General features: G+C 39.2%; 1 pseudogene; it reads left to right on the forward strand.

The window, feature by feature from the left end:
• The first annotated feature begins 6,723 nt into the window (after nucleotides 1-6,723).
• On the forward strand, nucleotides 6,724-19,577 carry LOC100351217 (vomeronasal type-2 receptor 116-like; annotated as a pseudogene).
• The last annotated feature ends 2,632 nt before the right edge of the window (nucleotides 19,578-22,209 follow it).

Raw genomic sequence — 22,209 nt, forward strand, 5'->3', positions numbered from 1 at the left:
GACAGCATATCTTTATCTCAACTATCAGTAGATTCCATGATTATAGGCATTATTCTGTAATTGTGTCCTCCATCATTTGACTGCTTTCTCTTTCTGCCTTTGGTTAGTGTTCATATTCCAGGGGAAAATGATGCTTTTATTGTGGTGAAATTCACATACACTGTGGGAACCACTGAAGTAATGTACAAATATGTTGTATTACAGTACTTTTACATTCAAATTCTACATCAACTTTTTATAACGTATGTTCACAGTGTTGTGCAATTATCATGTCTGTGTAGATTGAAGCCCTTTGCATCATCCCATAATCAAAGCCTTTGTCCACTAAGCAGCCTCTTGCAAACTTGCATGAACTTGGTTCATGCAACCATTCATCTCTTTAGTTGCTATGTGTTTACCTACTCTGGACAGTTCCTGGCATTGGAATGAGGTAATATGAGACCTCTTAGATCTAGCTTCTTTCACATGACATTACATTTTTAATTTATCCAAATTATAGCAGATATCCTTCATTATTTTTATAGCTGTCGAACATTCAATCTTATGGATCTGCCATATCCAACTTATTCAATCATTTACAGGTGATGATTTGTGTTATTTCCACACTTCCAGTGTTATGAACAGATTGCCCTGAGTATTCTTGTAAAAATATATGTTTAGGCATATACCTCCAGCTCTTTTGAGTGCACAGGATATTTCAAATGGTTTTGAGGAAAATGCAGTGAATATATATGTTTATTTTAGTGAAAACTTTTAGTTTTTATTTATTCATGTTTTAGGCAAGTATTTTACCCTTTGTGTTTCTGTGTGGGTGCAAACTGATGAAATCTTTAATATATGCTAAATCAATCTTCTGTATATAAAGATAATTGAAAATGAATCTTGATGTGAATGGAATGGGAGAGGGAGTGGGAGATAGGATTGTTGTGAGTGGGAGGGAGGTTATGGGGGAAAAAAGCCACTGTAATCCAAAGGCTATACTTTGGAAATTTATATCTATTAAATAAAAGTTAAAAAACATGTAAAACCAAAAAAAAAAAAAAACCCACAAAATTTCAAAATAACAAAAATAAAACTTAAAGCAACTAAAAAGACACTCCCCAAAAGAAGTGACTTCCAAGAGAAAATTTTTTGAAAATAATGAAAATACTGAAGAAACAAAGCTCCCTAGTAGGTAATTATGTTCTTTAATATGAAGAATGATGAGGCCGGCACTGCAGCGCAATGGGTTGATCTTCTGCTTGCCATGCCAGCATCCCATATGGGTGCTGGTTCTAGTTCCAGCTGCACTTCTTCCAATCTAGCTCTCTGCTATGGCCTGGGAAAGCAGTGGAGGATGGCTCAAGTCCTTGGGCCCCTGCACCTGTGTGGGAGACCAGAAGAGGCTCCTGGCCCCTTGGTTCAGATTGCTGCAGCTCCAGCCTTTGCGACCATTTGGGGAGTGAACCAATGGACGGAAGACCTTTCTCTCTGTCTCTCCCTCTCACTGTTTGTAACTCTATCTCTAAAATCAATAAATAAAAAACTTTCAAAAAATGATACAGAATGGTGATAAAATATTCAAGTGATTTAAAGACTTTGCTAATGAGTACACCCATCCCAGATTCTTTCACACTCACTGTTTGTAACTCCATCTCTAAAATAAATAAATAAAAATATTTCAAAAAATAATATAGAATGATGATAAAATACTGAAGTGATTTAAAGGCATTGCTAATGAGTACACCCATCCCAGATTCTTTCACACATATCACTGCCAAACACAGAACATAGCTCTGGAGGATTCTGGGCTAGTAATTGATTTTATTTTCAAGGTAACTCAGGTCATGCTTTGGTAACACATGAACCCCAAAGTTGTAAGACATCAATGCAGTAAAGATTTACATTAGTCTCAGAGTAAATATACAACAGTGGTTGCTGAGAGAGGGGGCTGTGCTCCCCAGAGACATGGAGATAAAATGAGGGAAGTCCACTGTCCTGATGATCTGCATCCAATGTTCATGCTTTCCTCACTTGGAATTTCAAAGCCTACAGAGCCTCTGGGTATCTTGCCTATTTTCATTCCTTCTGTGAACAAAAGTCATTCTCCTTAAAGCAATGTGCATGTGAAATGTCATCTTCTCTATGCTCAGAATGACAGAGTGCAGCATGGGGATGGCCTCATCCACAACCATGCCCCACGTTGCTGCCATGGTCCACACCTTCCCCACATGAAGAAGCATTTTTCTACAATGTATACACTGACAAGACTCTACATCACTGTGTAGCATGTGCACATTTGCAGAGGAAACTCTTATGCTCCTCTTGAAAGCAATATCACTAGATACTGAGGATGTCTTTTCTTCCTGAATTATAGCTGGATTTCTCTGGATTTTACTACTATATTATCTGAACCCAAACTTATATTTATTAACTCATGGGACAAAAAGATTAAATTAGTTGAAGAGATTGAAGTCTAGGAAAAAGGCAAATAACCATATGTAAGAAAAATCTCAGAGAGTTTATTTCACCATCTAATTCATTTGTTTAACTTTTAGTAAGAGTTCTTGAAATAGTCTGTGTTCTTATTTACAGTTAGTAACTTGGAATAATTTACAGTGAATTTGTCAAAGGGTCTCAAAGATGTATACCTAATATGCCTTATATTAGGCATCATAAGCCCAGAAGATAAGGTTTAGCTCAGAATATGAATAGTTACAATATCGTGTGGAGATTCAGAAGCTTTCTTTTTTGTTCACACACTGATCCTTAATTTCAAAGGAAGGAAAATCTCAGTCTCATAAAGTAGTCCAAGGGTAGAGATGGAACATAACATAAGCAGTATGTATACATAGGTTTAAATTTATAGAATGTGCACATTTTTGTAACTTTGAGCCTACCAGATAACACAAGGTGTCTTTAAGAACTTGTGAATTCTGAAAAGTCTATGGATCAATTTGTATTTGTTGAACCAAAATTGAGCTTGGATTTCATTTGTTGAACTTACATAGAATTTTAAATAAACCTACCACTTTTTGTTTGACCTACACAAAATCATAGTGACCTGTCCACCCATGTTTTGCTTATGCTATTGAAGAACTAGGTTTAGCTTCCACACAGTTGCAGCCAAATCTTTGGGATGAGTTCCAAAGTGCCCATACCCTAGTCAACCTTGAACTACATCATACACCTATCTTGAGTGTGTTAAGAAAATTCTCAATTTGGTGGAAGGGTTCATAGAAAAAAATTTCTCATCATTTGAACCTATGACATGCTGTCCACAAAAACTAATTTCTACCAAAAAGAAGCATTGGGGATAGGGATGTTGAGGAAAAAATAAGGACTGCTGAGTACACATGCACCTCCCACCTCTCATTTGAGTGCTCTCTCTCTTTCCAATTATGCCTATTGTACAGCTTCAGCAACTTCCAAGGAAAAGCCCACTTACAAACAGTGCTGGGGTTGAAAAATTTCCCCATCATCAAGTCACCATATAGCACACCACAATATCCATAGTGTGTGGACTTTCCTATGGGTCTTGGGTTGTTGGCTCAAATTGGAGTTTCCCTACAAGAGTGCACATGACCAAGGCTTGGTCATCCATGCAGACAGATAGAAAGGCCTACTGCATTCAAGGAGGTGTCGTTCCATGAGTAGAATTCGAAACAGAGGGAGGTGAGAATAGATGACGTGTGAAATTTTAAATATGCATTCAATTCTTATTTCACATGTATGCATTAAATATGATGTTCCTCACACAAGTCATCAGCAAGTGTCTTTCAAATGTGCAACTTTCTATCAGCAGTGGAGAGAATATTAAGAACAAAGCTAATATATGTGTTATAAGCAAATTAAGAAGAAACAAGCACACACACACACACGCATGCACACACACAGATGCTATATATATTCCTGTATACATTCTGAAAGGCTTAATTATATATGGTGAGCATCTTTACTGTATTTTGATATACTACAAAGACAATTAGATTACACAAGATGATGTAAAAGGGTAAGTGCATGGATGAACTACTGCCCTTCTCTGGATGTACATACTATTTCCAATTTATGAAGCCTATTTCTCCATTAGAGTACTACAGGACTGGGAGAGATGTTAGGCACAGCCATGAAGAGACTTCCTGGAGGTACACATAGGGTCATCAGTGGTGAAGGTGACCTTTCACCTTTTTTTTTTTGATAGGCAGAGTGGACAGTAAGAGAGAGAGAGAGAGAGAGAGAGAGAGAGAGACAGAGAGAAAGGTCTTCCTTTGCCGTTGGTTCACCCTCCAATGGCCACCGCAGCCAGCACACCGCACTGATCCGAAGGCAGGAGCCAGGTGCTCCTCCTGGTCTCCCATGGGGTGCAGGGCACAAGCACTTGGGCCGTCCTCAACTGCACTCCCAGGCCATAGCAGAGAGCTGGACTGGAAGAGGGGCTACCAGGACAGAATCCGGCACCCCAACCAGGACTAGAACCCAGTGTACCGGCACAACAAGGTGGAGGATTAGCCTAGTGAGCTTCGGCACCGGCCTCTTTTACCTTCTTGATAAAGGATTTTGTGACATGATGAAACTGAATTTTTTTATTTCCCAAACTAATTATTTCTACAATTGCCAAATCCCTCAAAACAGTTGACTGACCTAACAACTCTTGGCCTCTGTGCTCTCAGGTTTACAGAACTCTATCCTGGCAATGCCCTAGGGAGGAATGAGAGTCCAAAGCATGTTTTTCCAAAACTGTTTTTCCTCCTAATGGAGAGTGGCAGGTGCTTGGCCTCAGGGAGGGATGTTGCCCTGAGTTCCCGGATGGGACAGAAATGAAGCAATGGAAATATATAGAAGCCAGAGCTGATCTAATCACAGGGACATTAAGGCAAGGCCTCAGCCCTGTGACTCCCTTTGAAATGTCTTCCTTGTGATTCTAGCTGTGTCCCTGTGTGACTCAGTAAACTAGCACACACTGTCCACTGATTGAGAACATACAGCTATACTGGGATCAGCTGTACCCTACACAGAGCTCTATTCTCCCTTCAGGGAGCTGAGATAGCAGATATAATCCAGGCCATTTTCACCTAATATCAACAGGGATTTGGGCCTTTAACTTTATGGTGGGTTGACTTGACATGCTATTTTCTATGATGTTTCTCAACCTACTCCTGAATTTTTCAAACAGTTCACAGGAGATACCTCCCAGGAACTGTTATAATTCCATGAGGCCAAGTGTCTACAGAGATGGAGACCTGGTACTGGGTGGGTTTTTCCCCCTTTACTTTCTGGAACCAGAATCAGACATGATCCTGTTATCTTTTTTATCCAGGCCAAAGGATAAAATGGAGATAGATTGGTAAGTGCCACATTGAGTTATGTGTCAACTGTGGTTCAGACTGTGAGAGTGTGCTTGTTTCTGTGAGTGGTTAATTGCACTTGAGAATTTTCCAAAAAAGAACATATACAGAAGTTTCAGGATTGCAGATCAATGAAGGCTGGAGTTTTTTCCCTTCTTTCGCCATTCACAACCTTCCCTTTCCATTTTCTGTTTGCTCTCCACTCCTGCACAGAGTGTGAGATGGACATTTTGTATGTACTCTATTGATCTTACTTCCTGATCAGCCTCCAAGAGTCCTGAAATGAATGTGCAGGTCAGAACTTAAGAGCTGGCAACCTTGTACTCAGGGATAGAAGTAAATTTGTCAGCTTGCAGCTGACAGCAAGTACTGTAAGTAACCCAGCAGTGAATAAAATTGCACAAGATGATGATAATTGCAATTATGCAAAATGATTAAAAGCAAGAAACATTTCAATTGAATGCTCTGAATTTCCATTCAAGTAAGTAAAACTTAGTATTGAACAGTCTTCAGTAGCATATTTTTTGATAGGTCTACTTAATGTATAAGAAATAAACATTGTTTCTGAGGTAAACATTTTGAATCAACCTTTTACTATAAGGAACAAAATTTAACTATTTTTATGGAAAAATAAATTTTCAAATTCTGTATGTAAGTATAATACAAAATTGTGTGAAACTTGAGAAAAAAGTACTAACCTTGAATCAAACACTGCATTTTAGAAAATGCATAAACATATGTCATGAATTGAACGCATATTGAAATGACAATCTATTAAGCTCAGCATTTAAACACATGAATCAATGCACCTAAACAACAGATGATTGCATAAATTTATTAAATCCCACATAATCTATTGACAAGTATGTGTTTGCTTGATATTCAAATTATGGATGAATTGTAAAAATAAGAAAGAAAATTCCAAGAAGAGGAGCAAAGATATCCATTGTGTGAAAACAAAACATCCACACTCTTGGACAGGTAACATTTGAGAGCCATTACTAAATCCCAAGAACTCATAATTTTGCTTAAGCTTTATAGAAACATGCAGAGAATGTTAAGGAATAAAAAGTGAAATGTTAAAAGAGATTTCAGTGCATAAGGAAAACAATGAATAAAAATAAAGTGAACCTCGTAAATCTTCTGAGAATTTGACCTTCTGAATAAAATGCTCATTTTCAAGGCAAATATATTTGAACAAAATTGCTTCTGTGAGTGTTGGTATATTAAGAGGGAAATTACAGAAAAGACTCATGAAAATGGCCTTGGTGAATAGATTAGAGGCGCTCCCAAATGCTAATATACCTGACAAGTCAGATGGTGTTAAACTATTTTAGAAGTTGCTGAAAATAGAGATGTTTGCCTCATGGGTACCATCCCTATGTAGAAGTGAAATCCCATGTTGGGGCACATCAAGGCTTTCCTGAAGGGCTCGGGAAGGTGAGTGTGATCATGGGCACAGTTTGCTTCAGAGGAGTCCAATGGCCATTCCATGATCTTCTAGAGCCCTTAGAATCTCACTTACACCTCCTCCATGTGCCAGAGCTGAGGCACCACTGAGTGGCAGCCTGAGTCTGACCATTGCTGCCTCAGGGCATGGCTGTGTTGTTGATCTGAATTCCATGGTGTCTCCCTTCTCCCTGATACTGCCCCTCTCTTTAGGTGGCTGTGGAAGAACTACCAATATATTCTGGCCTTCCATTTTGCCATCCAGGAGATCAATAAGGAGCCTCAGCTCCTCCCCAACCTGACCCTGGGTTTCCAGCTCTACAATTCTGTTACCAGTGGTAAGTTCACCCTGAGGAGCACTCTGCACTGGCTGACTGGAAAGCATCATCTCATCCCTAACTACACCTGCCAAACACAAGGCAAGACAGTTGCCGTCATTGCTGGAACCACATCAGCATTTTCGGCTGAAATTGGAATGATGTTGGGGCTGTACAAAACCCCACAGGTAAATGGGTTGTGAATTCTTGTGAGAAATATTTCCATCTGCCACCAGATCAGCCACATCTGAAGCAAGGGCCATTGGAAGCCATGTGACATATACCACTGTTAGTTGAAAGAGATCTCCAGAGATCTCTTTTGGCTGTGAGAAACGGAAGGAGCAGTGGAAGCTGAGAGCCTCCACCCAGATCCAGCTTGGGCCAATGTATCCATCCCCACCTGCTGGGAATGTTGATTGTTGACTACTCACAGGAAATACCCATAGCACAGACATGTCCTAGGATGATTCCATGTTAGACATGGGTATATAAGTCATCGGCCTGTACTTTCATTTGGAGCACATGAGGACCATGAGAGTCCCAATGATCATCAAAGAGTGTTTGATGCTGAGTTGCATTTAGGTGAGATTTTACCCTCTCCCTATCCCAATCCTGACTTCATCACATTCAGCAGATTCTTTCACAGGGCTCCCAGATCACTTTCCATGTCAGCACACTGATTTAATCTTAGAGTGTGGTTGATAGACTGAGAAACAAAGAGAGGAAGACAGTGTACACACATTCACTAGTTGAGTCATCAAATACCCACTATGGTGCTGGTGCTGACGCTCTGTGGTGAGAATGAGGGACTAGCACTCAATTGAAATCTCATAAGAAAGTCTCAGGAACCAATTAAAGAATTCGATCAAGCTTCCTCCAAGGGTCTGAATTCACGGTTTCAGGATTCTGAAAGAGACCCACTTCAAACAGGTAGCAATCTGCACAGATTAATATCAAGATAGACTGGAATAGCATAGGAAGATTCTGGTCTGAAAAGCAACTTCACCAAAACTCAGAGGTGGTAGGTGAATGTATCCTTCAAGGCAATATAGGTTATGCTGTGAAAACATATGTAATTCAAACTATGAAGTGATTAACAGAGTAAGGGGTTGTTTGTCTCAGAGGTAACATTTAACATCAGTTGCAGTGTGGGCTGCTCTCCACATGTGAAATGGGGTGAGAAGTGGGGAAGTCCAATGTCCTGGTCCAAAATCCATGTACTCTTCTTCCCTTGGATGAATAGGAAGATATACGGGTGTCTTACACATTTTCTTTCATGCTATGAATGAGGATATGTATTTCTCCTCCTGAAAGCAATAGGCATTGAAGCATGGGTTTCTCTGAGCCCAGTTGATAGAAATTGACCTTCTTTACCCACAAAAGTCAGATCATGATTGTTTTCTTTCCATTCAGATCACATATGGTCCCTTTGATCCCATGCTAAGTGAGAGAGACAAGTTTCCATCGCTCTATCAGATGGCCACAAGTGACAGCTCTCTGGCCTGCGGAATGCTCTCATTGCTGCTCCATTTTGGCTGGATTTGGGTGGCAATCTTTGTATCTAATGATCTGAAAGGAGAGCAGTTCCTTCAGGATATTTTAGCCGAGATGGTAAAGAAACGTGTCTGCTTGGCCTATGTATTAAAGCTCCCTGACACTAAGAAAAGGTATGAAAACACTCACATGTCTTTCTTAGCTGATCTTCACATTTCATCAGCAAATGTGCATATTCTGTATGGTGATGCGAGGAGTCTCTATACCATGGAATTTCTAAGCAAATACTATTTAACCCTGGGGAAAGTGTGGATCATGGCTGCAAAGTGGGAGATTGTTGTGCATGAGACAGACCACATGCTGCACTCTTTCCATGGAGGCTTCTCATTTTCACATCACAAGGGGGAAATCCCTGGCCTCAACCACTTTGTCAAGACAGTGGACCCTTCCCACTACCCAGAAGATTTCTTCCTCAGTCAACTATGGCTTCATGCTCTTCACTGCTTACCTCCTGGGTCACACTGCAGAACAATTGGAGTCTGCCCACCAAATGCTTCCTTTGAGTTTTTCCCAGGACACATTGACATGCTGACCATATCTGACTCCAGCTATTTCATCTACAATGCTGTGTATGCAGTGGCCCATGCCCTCCATAAGATGCTTTCAGAGCAAATAGAAAAGGGATCTCCAGGAGATGCAGCTCAACCTAGGATTCTTCCATGGCAGGTAAACATCTCCCAGAACAGGACATGCACTGAACACCTGTTGGCATCCTCAGGTGTTTATTGTAGTTCCACATAACCAGGTTTTCATTTTGAAAAAACTAGCATGATCACGCATGTTGGAAAGTGGGCTCTTTAACATTTCACTGGGCATGGATACATCTGTAATAGTTATCTATGTGTGGAGGATTTGTTATCTACTATTGAACATTTCAGAAAACATTTTCTGCTATGGACATGTTGAAAATATTTAAAAACAGTATATATACTAAGAAATGCACATAAGTCTACAGATAAACGAGTTTTTGTTTTTGCATCACACTCATAATCAACACCCAAATTCAGCAAGCTTATAGTATTACTAGTATCGCTAAGGAGCTCTGTATCCCCAACTCAATTTTTTGAATATGTGAAGGAGGGGAATATTGTCATTAGCATGCTATGATTCAGTGAAGCAGTATTAATATTGCATAGTCAATGATCTGACATCCACACAATTTTATACTCTATGCATTAACTAGCACAAATAAGAGAAAACTTACTATTTTTTATGTCTGGCTTATATAATATAATGCAATGATCTCCAGTTTTAAATGTCAAATATTCATTCTTTCTCATGGCTGAGTAACATTCCACTATATATGCTTGTGTGTGTGTATATATATATATATATATATGTACATATATATTTGTATGTATATATATGTATATATGTCACGTTTCCTTCATCCAGTCATCAGTTGATGGACATTTAGATGATTCCACATCTTAGCTAATGTCCGTTGAGCTGCTTTAAACATGGGAGTATGGGTGATTCCTTTATGTGCTGATTTCACATGAATACAAGTTGTCCTTGTAATGAGCTGTATTAATATAAATTAGTGAGCTGTCAAATATCTTAATACAGCTCATTACAAGGACATGAATATTTCCTTTGAATACATTCCCAGGTGTGGACAGCTGGACCATAAGTTACAACTAGTATTGGTTTTCTGAGGTTTCACTCTACTAACTTCCATTATGGTTGTACCAGCTTACAATCTTTCCCATCATCAATGTATTGGGGTACTTCTTTTCCATATCCTCACCAGACTTTGTTATTTTTCACATTTTGGATAATAGTCAAGCTATGTGGGGTGGAGAGAAATCTCACTGTAGTTTTTATTGGCACTTCAAATAAATTTAATGTCACAGTAGAAATACATATAATCTATATATAATATATAAAAATTATATATTAATATATTATATAATATATATTGTATATTATATTATAAAATATATAATCTATATATGCATATATGTAAATGGACATCAGCATGTTTACTTGACTATGTAACTTCTGTGTTTATGTACAGTAATAGTTGACAGACAGATGTGATTTGGTAGCCTCATAATGAGAAAAGTAAGTATCTTGGCCAAGTATGTTTACAAAGATAAGATTATTGATATTTATGAAGTTCTTGTTTCAAGTTAGTGAAGACATGATGACAGTTGTTTAAAGAACTGGTCATCCCACAAAGGCATCAAGTGACTCCAAAAGTCAGGGCTAGTACACACTGTTCAGATCCTAACTACCATCAGGGTACTCTTAATTATCTTTTTGGTTATACAATATTTCCCCTATCATCTCAAAAGGTACCTTTATTCCCAAAAAAAAGAGTCAAAGTGCAGAGAGTCAAATAAAAGTCATGCATATTTCGGTTAAACTCTATTGAGGTGAAAATGCTATACAAATAGACCTGTACATACACAGCATACACATTTTTGTAAGTTTAACTACCAGGTGCAGCCAGGGATGTACAAGCAGATTTTGCAAAATGTTTTTTAAGAAAAATTATGCTTGGATTTCTAATTCATTTAACCAAAATCAACAGATATTTCATTCAGTTTTGTTAAACTTTAAAAAATTATTTGAAAATCAGAGTTACTGGGAGGGAGAGATAGAGAGAGAAAGAGAACAGATCTTGCATCTGCTGATTCACTCATCAATGGCTGTAAAGACCTGGAATAGGCAAAGCCAAGCCAGGATGCAGGAGCTTCAACCACGTCTCCCATATGAGTGCAGGGGCCCAAGCACTGGGACCCTCATCTGCTGCTTTCCCAGGCACATTAGCAGAAAACTGAATCAGCAGTAGAACAACTGGGATTTGAACCGGCATTCACAGGGATGCTGGGCACTGTGGACAGCAGCTTTACCTGCTGAACCACAAGGTCAGCCTAATTTTTGTTAAATTAAAGAGAAATTTACTGATATAAAAGAACAGATTTCATGTATTCATTCATACAATTCTAAGAAGATAACCATCGTGTCTTCCTTTTCTTTCTCAATCTCCTCTAATTCCTTTCCTTTTTCTTTTTAACTTCAATTTACGTTAACTCACAGGTTTAATACTGCACTAATCATAATGTTCCACAAGTGAAATGTAGAAATACCACTGCTCCACAGGAATTTACACAAGGGTGATAAACAAAAATCAAATCCAGAGATGTCAGTTTCATTTTTATACATTGTGTTTTTTTTCCAATCTATATTATGTAGTACATATTACCAAAAAAACTTATATGATATTTTCTTTATGGAATGGGTATATTTCACTATGCATAATGGTATCCAGCAAAAACCACTTTTTGCCAAAGAACAGATTTAATTCCTTTTTGGGGAATGAGTTAAACTTTTAAAAGTGCACATGAATGTACTACCCTGTGGAACCATCACAACAATCAAGATATGTCACATATAAAGCCATGTTGTTCTCATGTGGAAGAACTAAGATGAGCTTTCCTAAACCTCTAACCAATCATTCATGGTCAGCCACTCTGTGGGACACAGTCTGTGATTTCTCTGTTTGGAATCAGATACTCCCCATCATTCTAATAGGGGAGAGGCAGAATTCCCCTTACTTGAACCCACAATATGGAGACCATTCAGGCAAAAGTAAACCAAATACACTCTCTGATGTTAGAAGGAGGGAATAGAAGGATTTCTTAGTCGTGTGCACCTCCCACCTCCAATCTGAATGTTCTCCCTCTTTCCAATTGTGCCTCCCCTCCAGCTTCATCCACTTCTGAGGGAAATCCAATTTACCAACAGTGCTGGGGAGGATGTTTCCTTCCATGAAATGAGACACCGTGTGGCACACTATGATATCCACAACATTGTGAACTTTCCTGCTGGATTTCGGTTGCTGATTAAAATCGGGGAGTTTTCCTCTGAGAGTAAACATGATCAAAGCTTGGACCTCAAGGAAGAAATGATAGAATGGCCTGTAGCATTCAAGGAGGTGTGGAATGTTGGATACATACAGAGGGTCTGAGGAGAGTCTGAGAGGATACAATGTGTGAAACTTTAAATAACCATTCAGTTCTCATTTCACAACTTGGCTTCAAAAGATATGGTGGTGCTTACACATATAGGAGCCAGTGTATATTAGAAGTGCATGTTTGTGTTAGATATTGATGTTTTTACTCTGGGCATATTTATGCATCCCGAGTTTGAGTGACTAGAAAGAGCAATGTTAAGGAATAGAGATAGAGATCAATATGTAGACATAAAATTACTAAATGCATGTCTACACAAATTCCAAAATTTTATTTCAACTCTTTATTCATATAATGTAAAAAACTTCATGTATTAGATATATATCTATAAGCATAGTGATATTTTAATCTTTTGGTGAGAGTCGTAATTATGTTTGATGCCGTATGAACACAAGTAAATTATGAGTGGACTTATCCATCACCTATTTGTAGAAACCATTTCCATTATTTATATTTTCATTGCGCTTGCCAATCAGTTCAGTTTTTCTTTGGAGTAGAACCTCAAAACTGTGATCAAAAATTTTATCATCACTGAGCTGTGAAATACCCAATTTTTTGGGTGATTTTATAACTATTGTTTGTTATACTGCAAATGCATTGGTGTATTAGGAATTGATTCTCTCCCTGGGTCTAGAAGTCTAGAAGTAGATCAATGGGCAATCTACGTTTTAGAATATTTGCTCATCTTTTCTGTGTGGGCTTGTCTTTTCCTGAGTAGTTACTCAGAAGTGTACCTAGTCATTCTGATTTTTGGATATTATTTTTCTGGCATGTAAAATCTACTCAATTAAGGAAAGACACATGTCAAATACTCCCAGGCATACACATTCTCAAAATAATTATCAAATAAAAAGCTGAACAGCAAAGATTTCAGAGGAAACAATTCAATAAAGAGAGAAATGTTCAGAAGCATATATCTGGTGATGAATGAAATTTAAGCGATCAGGTACCCTCATATTATTTGTTACACAGATGAAAAACCTCTAACGAGCATCATAGAAACTTGGGTGTCCAGGTAAAATCAAGGAGATACAGATAAAGATTGGGAAGGACACAGTGATGTCCTTGGGGGTGATGAGGTAAATAGTCATCCTATCACAGTGCCTAATGTCGTGCAAAGCAATCATCATCATTCTCTTTTCTCCACAGACTCCTCAGTCTTTGTGTAGCCAGAGGTGTGGTCCAGGATTCAGGAAAATACTACAGGAAGGAAGACCTGTCTACTGCTATACTTGTGTTGTTTGTTCAGAAAGAGACATTTCCAATCATACAGGTAAAAACCCTAGAATTGACCTATGAGAATCCAGCCTCTGAACTATCTCTTGATAAAAAGGAAACCAAGAATATTTGCATTGGAATCAGAGTGCCCTACTGTTCTCCATGCACACCTTCACTCACTCTTTCCATACCCTTGTTGTATGCTCACTATCACCATCTCATTATGTATAAGCTGTTGTCTGACGGTGCTCATCCTCTCTAGCTCAACTCTGAAACTGATTCTATCTGGTGTCCTTCTTTCCCATCCAGTCCTGGAGGAGACTGTCTCAATCTGAGACCTAATGTCTAAACAAGAAATACAATATTTATATTTGTTAAGGCTCACTTTGGATTTCTAAAGGGCTTGAAATCAGAACTTTTCCATACACAACTGACGAGCAGGGCGCTACTTCACATGAATTGTGATGGGAATACTGTGTTATTTTCTGTGCTACATCTTTGACACTGTGCATGGTGTGCAGTACACATAACAAAAGCTACCACTTTGTCCTTTGGATGTATATAATAGAATAAGAGAAAATCAATGTGAAATGTAGAGACACAAAATCCTAAAAATGATACAACTTGGTAACCCCAAAAACCATTGCAAAAGGTCAACTTTTAAGCAATGTTAAATATCACAGTCAATCATTTTGAGAAATGTAAAAATGTACTAAGTCTCATTGGTAAATAGTTCCACTGTTCAATGTAGAATAAATATATTTTTTTAACTTTTATTTAATGAATATAAATTTCCAAAGGACGGCTTATGGATTACAATGGCTTCCCCCCCATAACGTCCCTCCCACCCACTACCCTCCCCTTTCCCACTCCCTCTCCCCTTCCATTCACATCAAGATTCATTTTCGATTCTCTTTATATACAGAAGATCAGTTTAGTATACATTAAGTAAAGATTTCAGCAGTTTGCTCCCATACAGAAACATAAAGTGAAAAATAATAGATGATTTTTAAATGATGATGAAATCAGATCAGACCTATTGTCATGTTTAATCCCAGTGAGAGTCAAGTTGGGAATTGATAATTTCTTTTCTTTTTTTTTTTTACAGAGGATCAGTTTAGTATACATTAAGTAAAGATTTCAACAGTTTGCACCCCCATAGAAACACAAAGTGAAATATACTGTTTGAGTACTCGTTATAGCATTAAGCCTCAATGTACAGCACATTAAGGACAGAGATCCTACATGAGGAGTAAGTGCACAGTGACTCCTGTTGTTGACTTTACAAATTGACACTCCTGTTTATGGGATCAGTAATCTCCCTATGCACCAGTCATGAGTTTCTAAGGCTATGAGCCCCTTGAGTTCCCCCACTCTTATCTTGTTTAGACAAGGTCATAGTCAAAGTGGAGGTTCTCTCCTCCCTTCAGAGAAAGGTACCTCCTTTTTTTTTTTTTTGACAGGCAGAGTGAACAGTGAGAGAGAGAGAGACAGAAAGGAAGGTCTTCCTTTGCCGTTGGTTCACCCTCCAATGGCCGCCACGGCTGGAGCACCGCACTGATCTGATGGCAGGAACCAGGAGCCAGGTGCTTCTTCCTGGTCTCCCATGGGGTGCAGGGCCCAAGCACTTGGGCCATCCTCCACTGCACTCCCTGGCCACAGCAGAGAGCTGGCCTGGAAGAGGGGCAACCGGGACAGAAGCCGGCGCCCCGACCGGGACTAGAACCCGGTGTGCCGGCGCCGCTAGGTGGAGGATTAGCCTAGTGAGCCACGGCGCCGGCAGAAAGGTACCCCCTTCTTTGAAGACCTATTCTTTCCACTGGGATCTCACTCACAGAGATCTTTCATTTAGTTTTTTTTTTTTTTTTTTTTTTTTTTTTTTTTTTGCCAGAGTGTCTTGGCTTTCGATGCCTGAAATACTCTCATGGGCTTTTCAGCCAGATTGGAATACCTTTAGGGCTGATTCTGAGGCCAGAGTGCTGTTTAGGACATCTGCCATTCTATGAGTCTGCTGAGTATCTCGCTTCCCATGTTGGATCACTCTCCCCTTTATTTATTCTATCGGTTAGTATTAGCAGGTACTAGACTTGTTTATGTGCTCCCTTTGACTCTTAGTCCTTTCATTATGATCAATTGTGAACTGAAATTGATCACTTGGACTAGTGAGATGGCATTGGTACATGCCACCTTGATGGGATTAAATTGGAGTCCCCTGGTATGTTTCTAACTCTACCATTTGGGGCAAGTCAGCTTGAGCATGTCCCAAATTGTACATCTCTTCCCTCTCTTATCCCCACTCTTGTGTTTAACAGGGATCACATTTCAGTTAAATTTTAACACTTAAGAATAACTGTGTATTAATTACAGAATTAACCCAGTCATATTAAGTAGAACAGACAGAAAAAACTACTAAGGGGGATAATGTATTAAGTTGTTCATTAACAGTCAGAGCTATGCTGATCAAGTCAATATCTTTATAATAATTTGAATTCTTTCAAAAGGTTGTTTAAATTCCCATAATCTTAGTTCTAGAAATATTTTATTTCAGTATCTTCAAATAAGGTCTATATAGTTCCCTTTATGAAGAAGATAATAAAAATGACTTCAAGTTTTGTGAGAATATTCAACATGCATTAAGTTAAAGAAAGAAAACTAAAGCATCATGCATTGACTCATTGTACAATGTACACTTGCCTATGTGTGTCCAGTGCATCTCTGATACTGGTGCCAGAAGCACCTAGAGATTCTATCAAAAGTAAAGGATGCACGTTGAAAAGAATTGTAAGAGAAAATTCTTCAAATATTTACAGATGCTTATATTCTTTCACTTTGTCCTTTTTTTTACCAAATATGTTTATTTCTTTGAATGTGAGTTACAGAGAGAGGGAGAGCCTAATAGAGAGAGAGAGAAGTGAAAGAGAAGACCTTCCATCTGGTAGTTTCACTCCCCAGATAGCTGCAATGGCCTGAACTTGGCCTGGCCAAAGCCAGAAACCAGGAACTACTTCCAGGCATTGCAGAGGCCCACCTATTTGGCCTTCCTATAATGGTTTCTTAGGCACATTGGCATGGAGTTGGTTTGGAAGAGGAGCAGCCAGGAAACGAACTGGTGCCTGTATGGGATGCCATCATCCCAGGCTGTGGCTTTTCCTCCTACATCACAACTTCAGTCCCTGAAGCTTGTATTCTTGCATGAACACCAAGGATAAAAACTGAGTAGGACTCTTACTGCAAGTGTAGCCCTACTGATAGCATTTTCTTGATTTTTCAGAAAATATTTATTTTATTTGAAAATCAGAGATTCAGAGAACAGGAGAGAGAGAGTGAGTGAGAGCGAGAGTGAGTGAGAGAGAGAGAGAGAGAGAGAGAGAGAGAGAGAGAGAATTGCTCATGCCCCAGATGAAAACAATGGCCTGGGCTGGGCCAGGCAGAAGTCATGAATCAGGAGCTTCATTTGAGTTTCCCACATGGATTTGGGGGCCCCAAATACTTGGGCCACCTTCTGCTGCTTTCTGTAGGTTATTCACAGGAAGCTGGGGTGGAAATTTATGAACTGGAGCACAAAACAATGTCCATATGGGATGCTAGCATTGCAGGTGATGGCTTTACCTACTATGCCAAACACTGACCCCACTAGTTTTGTTTATTTAATGGACATTTCTTTGAAAGAGATTTACCAGCTGACTGGTTCTTAATGACTTTGAAAATCATAGATTCAGAGATGGAGAGAGAGAGAGAGAGAGAGAGAGAAAATCTAATTGTTCACTACCCAGATGGAAAGAAAGAGTGGCCTGGGCTGGACCAGGCACAATCCAGGAACCAGGAGCTTCATTTGCATTTCCCACATGGGTGTGGGGTTCAAAGTACTTTGGCCATCTTCTGCTGTTCTTTCTAGGCAATTAGCAGGGACCTGTATTGGGAAGTGATCAACTGGAACACAAAACAATGTCCATAAGAGATGCTGGCATTGTCGGTGGTGGCTTTGCCAGAATACTGGCCCTATTTTTGTTTGTTTGACATATGATTCAAAGAGAGACATATTCACCAACTGGCCTGTTCTTAATGACTTCTCTTATGCTGTAGCAGCAGAACTGCATTATTTCAAGTGAGACAATGTGGTGTCCAATGTGGTGTTCACAGGAGCTAAAATGGTGAACACATCATGCTTTCAGGTTAACAAGAGTGCCTAGTTGTTTTTCAGTAACATGATGAAAATACCACTTATAACCATATACCCTCATAAAGACAAACAGCTACAATTCTCTTCAATTCAACCGCAGTATCACAGCAGTTATATGGAAATACTGACAAGACGAGTCCATGTAGGAATTAGAGTAGAGAAAAATGTATGGTGGTCCCAGGAATGACACATGATTTATATAGGTCATCTCCATTTGAGGATAAGTGAGAAAAACCTTAACACTGATGACCCCAGAAAAATATTCTAACCCATGTGAACAAAAGGCTTCTCCTGAGAAAGACACTGGGGACTGTAGAGAAGAGGGCTTGGAAGAATCCAAGCCCATATGAATTACAGGAAATTCACCATTTTATAGAAATTAAAACACTGAAAAAAAGTCTGAGCGACAGGATGAGACCACAGAGCCCCAAGTGCAAAGGAGCTTCTTTGAACCAGTTTCTCCTATGGGAGTCAAGCATTGTCCCTGGGTCAGGAGTGCAGAAATATCCTTTAGTGTTTCTTGGTATACATCAGAGCAGGATGGACTCAACATGATATTGAAGAAGGGACCCTTTTCCTGAACAGGGAAAAAGGAGCAAATTGTGAAATGGAAACGTGAATCTTGCTTTTCCCCACAGATGCAGAGCAGTGCATCCCATGTGCAGATCACGAGTACCCAAACCTGGAGAGAAACCACTGCCTCCCCAAGCTGGTGACCTTCTTAGGCTTTGAGGAATTTCTGGGGATGGCTCTGACCTGCATGGCTCTGTGCTTCTCTGTCCTCACAGCTGCCGTCCTCTGGGTCTTTGTGAAGCACCAAGACACTCCCATCGTCAAGGCCAATAACAGGACCCTCAGCTACATCCTGCTCATCGCCCTCCTCCTGTGCTTCCTCTGCTCCTTACTCTTCCTTGGCCGTCCCAACACAGCCACCTGCCTCCTCCAGCAAATAGCATTTGGCCTTGTGTTCACAGTGGCTGTTTCTACTGTGCTGGCCAAGACCATCACTGTGATTCTGGCCTTCAAAGCTCTGAGACCTGGAAGAACAATGAGGCGATTGCTGGTAATAGGAGCTTCTAACTTCATCATTCCCATCTGCTCCTTGATCCAACTGGCTCTCTGTGGCATCTGGTTGGGAATTTCTCCTCCATTTATTGAGTTAGATGCACATTCTGAGCCTGACCACATCATCCTGGTGTGCAATAAGGGCTCGGTCACTGCCTTCTACTGTGTCCTGGGCTACGTAGTTTCCTTGGCCCTGGCGAGCTTCACTGTGGCTTTCCTAGCCAGGAATCTGCCTGACACATTCAATGAAGCCAAGTTCCTGACATTCAGTATGCTGGTGTTCTGCAGTGTCTGGGTGACCTTCCTTCCTGTCTACCACAGCACCAAGGGGAAGGTCATGGTGGCCGTGGAGGTCTTCTCCATCTTGGCCTCCAGTGCAGGGCTCCTGGGCTGCATCTTTGCCCCCAAATGCTATGTTATTCTCATAAAACCTGATAAAAATTCTTTGAAAGCTTTAAAGAATCAGAGTAGTTTTAGGAGACCCTAAATTATTTTTCTCAAGATTTTCTTCACATTTCTACATTTGTAAGCAAAATCCAAAGTGAAGTAGCCTTTCAACTTTGTCAGATAAGCCAAACTAAAAGCCATTGTTGGTTAGGCATTTGGCTTTGCAATTAAGATGACCTTGCATTCCATAATAGTATCCCAGTTACTAATTTGGTTCTGACTCCTGACCCCAGTTCCCCCCCCCAAAGAAAAAACCCATTGAGTGAGTGGTAACAACTCAAGCTATTGGATCCTTGTCAGTTATTTTTTTTCCTGGCTCCTTGCTCTGTCTTCAATCCAGGCTCAGCCACTGCAAACATTGTGAGGTGAAGCACTGAAAGGTTTGTCTCAAACATCTCTCCCTTTCTCTCAGTTTTTCTATCTTCCTCTCAAAAAATACAAGGCAGTCTAGAAATATTTTCATATATCTGATATGATTTGGATAAATTGAAAATGTAATGCCATGTTAAAGAAGCTAGATCTAAGAGGTCTCATATTACCTCATTCCATTGCCAGGAACTGTCCAGAGTAGGTAAACACATAGCAAATAAAGAGATGAATGGTTGCATGAACCACGTTCATGCAAGTTTGCAAGTGGCTGCTTAGTGGACAAAGGCTTTGATTATGGGATGATGCAAAAGGCTTCAATCTACATAGACATGATAATTGTACAACCCTGTGAACATACTTTATAAAAAGTCAATGCAGAATTTGAATGTAAAAGTACTGTAATACAACATATTTGTACATTACTTCAGTGGTTCCCACAGGGTATGTGAATTTCACCACAATAAAAGCATCATTGTGTCCTGGAATATGAACACTAAGCAAAGGCAAAAAGAGAAAGCAGTCAAATGATGGAGGACACAATTACAGAATAATGTCTATAATCGTGGAATCTACCAATAGTTGTGATAAAGATATGCTGTCCAAATAACTAGACAGTAATTATTGACTAAGATGTTTGTGAACAATACAGTGTCCAAAGTGAAGAATGCTCAAGGATTAGTTGACTCTTGTGTTTGGGAAATAAATTCCACTAAATTATACCAACAAGAGGATAAATTCAAGACCTTCAGGAAAGCAAGATAAAGCAGGTATAACTGAGACATGTTTTCAAATATAAACATTTATAGCATCTAAATTGATAAACAAAAAGGAAATTAATTAGTGTACATATTTTCAGGGATAACCCTACCATATAAAATGACATTGCTATTTATAAGTTGATGGTCTGCTGTCTTTCAGTTTCCTTCATTATTTTTATAGCTGTAGAACATTCAATCTTATGGATCTGCCATATTCAACTTATTGAATCATTCACAGGCGATGATTTGTGTTGTTTCCACACTTCCAGTGTTATGAACAGATTATCCTGACTATTCTTTTAAAAATATATGTTTGGGTATGTATCTCCAACTGATTGAGTGCACAGGATATTTCAAATGGTTCTGAGGAAAATGCAGTGAATATATATGTTTATTTTAGTGAAAAATTTAGTTTTTATTTATTCATGTTTTAAGCGAGTTTCTAAAACTTAAAACAACTAAAAAAACACCCCCCAAAAGAAGTGACTTCTAAGTGAAAAGTTTTTGAAAGTAATGAAGATACTGAAGAAACAAAACTCTCTGTTATCCAAACATAACACATACATAAACATAAATAAGTTGAGTTTTAAAATTCTAGGCAAATATAACTTATAAGTGTGTAACCATTACAGTAGTATTCTATGTGATCTGAATTTTCATGACATTTCTTATGTTTTGCTATTTTCTTAAATATCCATTTCATAATTCATTTATTTATTTTATATTAAATATTTAAATAATGTTTCCTAAAAGTAGGTAATTATGTTCTTTAGATGAAGAATGATGAGGCCGGCACTGCGGCACAATGGGTTGATCCTCTGCCTGCTGTGCTGGCATCCCATGTGGGTGCTGGTTCTAGTCCCAGCTGCTCCTCTTCCAATCCAGCTCTCTGCTATGGCCTGGGAAAGCAGTGGAGGATGGCTGAAGTCCTTGGGCCCCTGCACCTGTGTGGGAGACCAGAAGAGGCTCTGTCTCCTGGCTTTGGATCGGCGCAGCTCCAGCCATTGCGACCATTTGGGGAGTGAACCAATGGACGGAAGACCTTTCTCTCTGTCTCTCCCTCTCACTGTTTGTAACTCTATCTCTAAAATCAATAAATAAAAATCTTTCAAAAAATAATACAGAATGATGATAAAATACTGAAGCAATTTAAAGGCTTTGCTAATGAGTACACTCATCCCAGATTCTTTCACACTCACTGTTTGTAGCTCCATCTCTAAAATAAATAAATAAAAATATTTCAAAAAATAAATTCAGAATGATGATAAAATACCGAAGCAATTTAAAGCCTTTGCTAATGAGTACACCCATCCCAGATTCTTTCACACATATCACTGCCAAACACAGAACATAGCTCTGGAGGATTCTGAGCTAGAAATTGATTTTATTTCCAAGGTAACTCAGGTCATGCTTTGGTAACATATGAACCCCAAAGTTGTAAGACATCAATGCAGTAAAGATTTACATTAGTCTCAGAGTAAATATATAACAGTGGTTGCTGAGAGAGGGGGCTGTGCTCCCCAGAGACATGGAGATAAAATGAGG

Source organism: Oryctolagus cuniculus, chromosome 16 (assembly GCF_964237555.1).
Source record: "Oryctolagus cuniculus chromosome 16, mOryCun1.1, whole genome shotgun sequence".
NCBI classification, from domain to species: Eukaryota; Metazoa; Chordata; class Mammalia; order Lagomorpha; family Leporidae; genus Oryctolagus; species Oryctolagus cuniculus.